Source organism: Lactuca saligna, chromosome 4, assembly GCF_052625555.1.
Source record: "Lactuca saligna cultivar CGN05327 chromosome 4, ASM5262555v1, whole genome shotgun sequence".
Taxonomy (NCBI): domain Eukaryota; kingdom Viridiplantae; phylum Streptophyta; class Magnoliopsida; order Asterales; family Asteraceae; genus Lactuca; species Lactuca saligna.
Genome location: NC_136420.1, coordinates 75,142,665 through 75,150,017, shown reverse-complemented (window position 1 = coordinate 75,150,017; position 7,353 = coordinate 75,142,665).

The following is a 7,353-nucleotide window of genomic DNA, read 5'->3' as shown; positions in this document are numbered from 1 at the left end:
GACATCCATAAAATTCATAAAATTTTAAAACTTTTTCAAGCATTCAAAACCAATATTTATTACAAAAAAATTTTAAACTAATTTCATATCATAGTATCCTAGAGAAAAAATCATAAAAATACGAGGAGATGCATGATCACGCCTTCACCTTCTCGTGATCATCCGAAGTACCTGAAACAAAATCCAAAACTGTAAGCCCAAAGCTTAATGAGTTCCCCCAAAATAACAACGTCAAACAACATGCATATAGAGTCTAAAGTAAGACTAGATTGTTGCTACCAGGCCTGCAATATAACTAGCCCACTCTCAGAACCGTCAGCCTGTTTGCTCCGCCCACCCAGGCCTTCAACCTGTGTGGACCTTTCTCCGGGAATTTAGATTAATTGATATGCCCTAATGGGTCTGCAGTATATCCGGTCCACCCTGGGTTTTTTGGCCTTCAGCACAAAGCAAGTCCTCCTCAACCCAACCCCACATACAGAATCAACACATAATATCATAAGCTAGCTAGCATATACAAACACTCAGACCGATCTAACAGATCACTAATCATAACATCATCCTATATACCAGGATACCGACCTAACGGGTCATGAACATATCATCCTATATACCATGATACCAACCTAACAGGTCACTAAGTATATCATCATACAATAACTAGGATAACAATCCAATAAGGGTCGGCAATGGTGCCTTCGACCCTGTTAGTATAGTGAGGAAAACTCACCTCATAATGTCGAACTGTACTGAACTGAAGAGATCAACTCCCGAAGCACGGCTCCAAACTCAAACACCTACAACCACCAACGATCCACTTCCATAAATACCCAAATTACCAAAATACCCTTAGAAGTTAAACTGGTCAACCATTGGTCAAATTCAAAGTCAATGGTCAAGGTCAACAGTCCATGTTGACCCAACTTGTCTAGTTTAGCTTACAGACTCATCGAGTTTCCTTCAAAAAAACTCTTGAAAACCCCAGTCAACGTGTTGAGTTAACAAGTAACTCGTTGAGTCCATGCAACATCCAAAATTACGGGTAAACCCTAACCAACTCATCGAATTGACTATGCAAATCGTCGAGTTCCTTCAGCCATTTCACATTCAACTCATTCCAGTCGAGTTCATAGCTCCAAACTCAAAATCTGGCTTTCTAGGGTGTACTTACCACGTAAAGTTGCCAACCGTACGTGCATGAAAGGTCTCAAAAGGCTTAAAACACCAAAACTAATTCTAAGAAGAAGCCTAGGCATGAAGAAGGGCCAAAGCTTCATAAAGCTTGAGGCTTTATGTCAAATAGGGCCTAGAGGAGTCCAGATTTGAAGCCATGTCCTTTTGACAAGCTCAAAACCGAGAATGACCCCCATTTTGCACCAAAATGCCCATAAACTTGTATAAGAAGAGATCTAAGGAATGAAAAGTCAAGATATTAGCTTTATACCTCAGATTGGTTACAACCACCAAGTAGATAACGGATCTACAACCTTCTTCTTGATCTAAGCTCCTCAACCCTCAAGCTTCTTCAAGAAATGCACCAAAAACACAGTATTAGCATCACACACACTCAACATATGGATTTGTTTTCTTAAGGTTTGCTCTTTGGACATGAGAGTGGCAAGGGTGGCTAGGGGAAAGGACTTAAGGTCCTTCAAATAGGGTGCAAACCCTAAAAATTATGGTTTCCATGCACATCCTCTACTCGTCGAGTTGGGTACTCTAACTCGTCGAGTAGATTCTAGGATCCACGCAGTTTATCAGTTTCTACACGACGAGTTGGGGAAACCAACTCGTTGAGTAGGACCAAAATTTTGAATATGAAAGTTTTAAATAAATACCTAGGAGTCGGGATGTTACAATTTTCCCCCACCTGAACTAGATTCTATCCTTGAAGTCTGATGTAACAAATAGATCCGGGTAATGCTCCCGCATCTCAGCCTCCGACTCCCAAGTCCACTCACATCCCCGCCTGTGCTCCCATTGTACCTTTATTAAAGGTACATTCTTGTCCTATAGAACCTTCAATTTCCTCTCCAGAACTGCAACATGCCTCTCCACGTAACAGGTCACCTGAAGAATAGTCTAACAATGCATTGCTTTGATTACCGGCTCTATAGGTCACTTATTCAACAGATATAGACCAAGGCTTAGCTATAGCTCAAAATACCTAAAATACCCTGAATTCAAACTTGATCAACCCTGGTCAAAGTCAACGGTCAAGGTCTAATAGTCAATATTTCATCCCAGCGGAATACGCCCTGCGTACCAAGAGAGTACACCCAGCGTACGCTGATAGGGATGAGATTTAGAACCGAAAAACTAGACAAGAACCAGAATCGGACCGGAACTGGAACCGTTAAAACCGGAATATATAGTACCAGTTCCGGTTCCAAGTTTAAAAATAGGATTTTTTCGGGTTCCGGGTAATCCGAGTTTGGGTCCATCGGGTCCGAGATATCAAACCGGGTCTAAAAACCGGAAATGGTGTTAGGAACCAAAACCACTTTTTAGGGACAAAACCGGTTTTTGTAAAACGTTTAAAAGATGCATATCTCATTCGTTTCAACTCTGATTGACATGAAGTTTTTTCCAACATGTATTTTAGAGTTTATACATGATATGCATGATTTTAGACTATGAATTTGCCATTTTTAGTTTTATACTCATTGACTTACAGTCCCCTAAAGTAGAGATATCAAAGCTGGAATTTTTTAGTTTGTCAGTTTTTTGTATTCGGTGAAAGTTTTCAAACATGCATATCTAATTTGTTTGAAGTCAGATTGACATGTGGTTTTTTCCAACTTGTGGTTTACAGTTTGTACAAGAGTTTAGACGATAATTTTGTCATTTTCGGTTTAATATTCAATGATTTATAGTCATCCAAAGTCGGGATATCAAAACTAAAAATTTTCAACTTTTCAGCTATTTGTTTTTGAACTTTGTATTCTATAAAAATGTAAACAGATGCATAACTCATTCATTTAAAGTCAGATTGACATGCGGTTTTTAGAGTGTATTTTAGAGTTTGTACATGATTTTAGACTATAATTGTGTTAATTTTGGTTACATATTCAATGAGCTACAGTCCCCCAAAGTCGGGATATCAATATGAAAATTTTCAAACCTCAACCCACTAAGTAGTATGTAATTACCAAAAAATTCCAGTTTTTCCAGTTCTAAACCCACTTTATCCGGTTCCAACATACCCACTTTGATGTTTCCGGGTTTTCCAATTCTAGACCCACTTTACCCGGTACTATACTCGGAACCAGCTCCTAGATACCGGTCTGGTTTCCAATTCTACAAAATCTTCTTAACCGTTTCTAGGTTTTTCGAGTCCATCTTTGGACCCACTTTCATCCCTATACGCTGATGTTGACCAAAAGTGGGGCGCTAACTGTGTACATAGCGTACCACCGGGTACACCCAACATATGCAACGTAGTCCCAAAACTTCATTAAGAGCTTATTGCATTAAGACCTTACTTCCAAAACTCATATCCAAACCCAAAATGATGTCCTAAGTCATAAAGTTTCCAACTGTATGATTTGCATGGTTATAAAGTGCTTAATGTCCAAAACCCTGAGTTCTTAACCCAATAATACATCAAAACTCTTGCATGGAAGGGATAAAAAGGCCAAGATCACATTTTGATGGTTCATAATAGTTCCATAATGGATAAAGTTTCCAACTTTATCCATTAGAATTGTCCCAACAAATAAGATCTAGTCTTTAAGTCTCAAAGGGACCCAAAATTGCATCCTTTTCAACTTAATATGTTAAGTCCAAGTCTCCAAGCTTTAGATCTAAATAAAAATGATGTTTAGATAGATTATGTTCCTAACTTTATCCATAACAAGGTCATAAACTGTCAAGATCTAAACTTTATGCACTTAAATTGACCAAAAGCTCATAACATCCAAAACTAACTAGATCTATCAATTTCGTCTTGAAGATTCAAACTTTATACCTCTAGAAGAAAGATCAATGTAGTCTGGATGTAAAAGATCCAATGCACTAAACACTTCTTCAATGAGTTCCTTCTTCTCCAAGGTGCACGAAGAACACTCCAAAGCACTTAAAACACCTTCTTTTTGCTCAAAAGACTCAATCTAGGGTTAGGATTTCAAGAGAGGGGGTTGGAGAGTTGGAGGCTAAGAATGGAATAGGTTTGGGGAAGTTAATGTTGGATTGGGTGTCTAAGCCCATAATTATAATTGGTATAAACATTAATTGATGGTATCATAGTCCTTTTTGGTTGCCCTCAACCTAACAACTAAATAGGATACCTTATATATATATATATATATATATATATATATATATATATATATATATATATATATATATATATATATTAGATGATTAATAATTTAATAAGAAATCAAAATAAATATTTATTTAATATATTACGAGAATAATATATTAATTGGAAATAGTGTTATTTAATTAATAATTAATCAAAAATTAATTGGAATTAATTAGATTAATTAAAAGTAGGAGGACTAAAGGTAACAATGTTCAATAGTTGAGCATTAAGGAATTCTAGCACCTTCCATAGGGTGCAAGAAATATAGATGCCTTCTAGGGTTTCTTTGGGCTCTAAGGGTACCTTAGATGCCTTAGGAAAGAAGCTAAAGGATTAGGGTTGTCTTGGAGATACCTGTCTTATCCAACACCTTGTTAGACTCCTATATAAACCCCTAAGGTTTAAGAGTTTTGTGTATGACTCTTCCTAGAGGATTAGGACAAAAATTCTCTCTCTCTCTCTCTATCTATCTATCTTCAAGCTCCTTGGTTGCTAGGATTTGGATGTGAACCATTAGAGGCGTGACACTTGTGGTGCTTGCTTCCAATAGATCAACAATAAGGTTTCTTTGTTAACCAATATAATAACAATCAATGTATGTTTCTCCTAACACTAGTTAGTATAATTTTGAAAATATATGTAACGCCCAGTTCCGAATCACTTCATAATTTGAGGCCCTGACCCTAGGATTTGTTACCATGAGACTTAGGAGCCTTGGGAAAGAGACCTATACCCTCCCTTTGAGTGTGATTAATGTAGTTTAGATGATCTGGGAGTTCGGTTTGTGTTTTGGAGTCCAATGGTATATTAGCAAAGTGGCTGTTTGGTCTTTTATGAATTTTGGATTTTAGTTCGAAACGTTTTATGTCAAGGGGGGTTATAGAAGTGTAGAGCTTCTCATTACCTTTCCGTGGATATAAAGATCGTCAAAATCGGAGTTGAAATGAAGAAGTTATGGTTGTTCAAAGTTGGAAAGGATTTAGGGGAAAACTAATCTCATGACATGAGCAGTTAGAGCTTAGGACGTGAGAAGCAATTAAATGGAAATGCTAGTTTAGATGGTTCTCACAACGTGAGCATTATAGCTCATGGCATGAGAACTGTGCAGCCCAATCCCACAATTTTTTTAGGGTTTTCAACACATATAAATGTTGGTTGCGTGTTTTGGGGGCATTTTATAAGCATCCACCATATCTAGATCATCTTGAGAGAAAATCTTGCCCCCCTTTCACCATTTGAGCCTCCCCTTTACTCTTTCATCCATTAATGAAGATTTTGGTGCTTTGAAAAGGAAAAATATGTTCTTGGTGCTTAGATTTAGCAAGCAAGTTCACTCACCACCATAAAGATCATACCTTAGACCATGGTAAGTCCACAAGATCCAACCTTTATGTGTTATTCTTCTAAGATCTAGACTTTTATGCCTTTTTCTTCTTGTTGGAGGTGGTTTGAGTGGTTGGATTCCATAAAGTTGGCAACTTTATGGATCCATGACGTCCCTTTAAGGTTTTGTGTGCTAGATTTATGGTTTGGTTGAGTTTTGGTCCCATGAATGAGATTTGGATCTCATTTTTCACCATTTTAACATAATTAAGTTCAAGACATTCATTGGACATGCATTTCCATAAAGCAATGACTTTTATGTTGCTTTTGATGTAAGAAATCCCTCTAGAAAGTTAGAATGGATGACTTAATGGATTAAGGACTTAAGACAATTGGATTTAGCATTAGACGTGGCTCACGACGTGGCACACGGAGTGTCACGACGTAAGAGTGGTTTTTACGCAATTATTTCGATTGAATGAGCTCATGACGTGACCAAGGAAGGTCCAATTCATGAGGTAAGTTGATTGGGTGATTAGGGACCGAGTTCGTTGAGTTAAAGCGAGTTAAGTTGGAATCCAGCCAACTGCGTTCTCACGACGTGACCAAGGATTGGTCACGACGTGAGTGTCAACTAATGGAAATGTTGAATGTTGACTGTTGACTTTGACCATCGACTTTGAGTGTTGACTTTTGGTGGAGTTGACTTTTGGTCAAATTGCTATTTTATAAGGTCGACTAAGGTTTTGACTTGTATGGTTTGTTACGTGGTGAATGGCACTCATTTGTTGGCTGTGTGAGCTATTAACTACGGATTTTGTTGGTGAGGTGAGTTTCCTCACTGTTATTACCGGGTCGAAGGCACCAATGCCGGCCCATGGTTTGTTATGATTAGGCGCTATATGTTTGTATGACTCTTGCATATGTTATGTGTTTATATATTTATTGGACGGGACCGATGTCAGGCAGTGCCCGATGACCATTCTGTATGTTATTTATCTTTGTGATTATTGTATGTGTTATGTGTTTATATATGTATATGTTTATATGTATATCAGTCGGGGTCCGGTGACTGACAGATCTGTATACCGAGGGGGGCTCGATGTCGGGTGGGGCTCGATGTCCGACGGGGTCCAATGTCGGGTGGGGCCTGAGGACAGGTTGGCCCGTTATATGCTTGATATGTATGGTATGTGGTATGTTAGGGAACTCACTAAGCTTTGTGCTTATGGTTTCAGTTTATGTTGTCAAGTACTTCTAGTTTGAAAGGGAAGAGCTCGGGATAATTGCATTGCACACACCACATTGTTCTCACTACTAGAAAATAGCCCTTTAATGATGTGCAAACTATGACATGCACATATTTATGATACGCAAAAGTGGGTGCCCTAAAAATAATGTCATCTGTCCCAAAATTAGAAGGATTTAGGACACTCATTTTTGCGTGCCCTAAAATTAGTGTTCCAACAGAAGGAACAAAACCACCGAGGGTACCTAAAAAATATGTGTGTCATGTAGAGGTGTCAATTTATATTTTTTTTACGGAACACACGTTTTGCTCAGAAGCTAGGCGGAAAAAGAAATCCTAAAAAAATCAAAAGACCCACCTTGTTATGATCTACCTTCATTTCGATCTTTCTCTTCCTCTTTCTACCAAGTATGTATCTCTTTTCTCAACCTCGATTAGTTTTATCTCCTACAGCAACAAGCATGTACAAGAA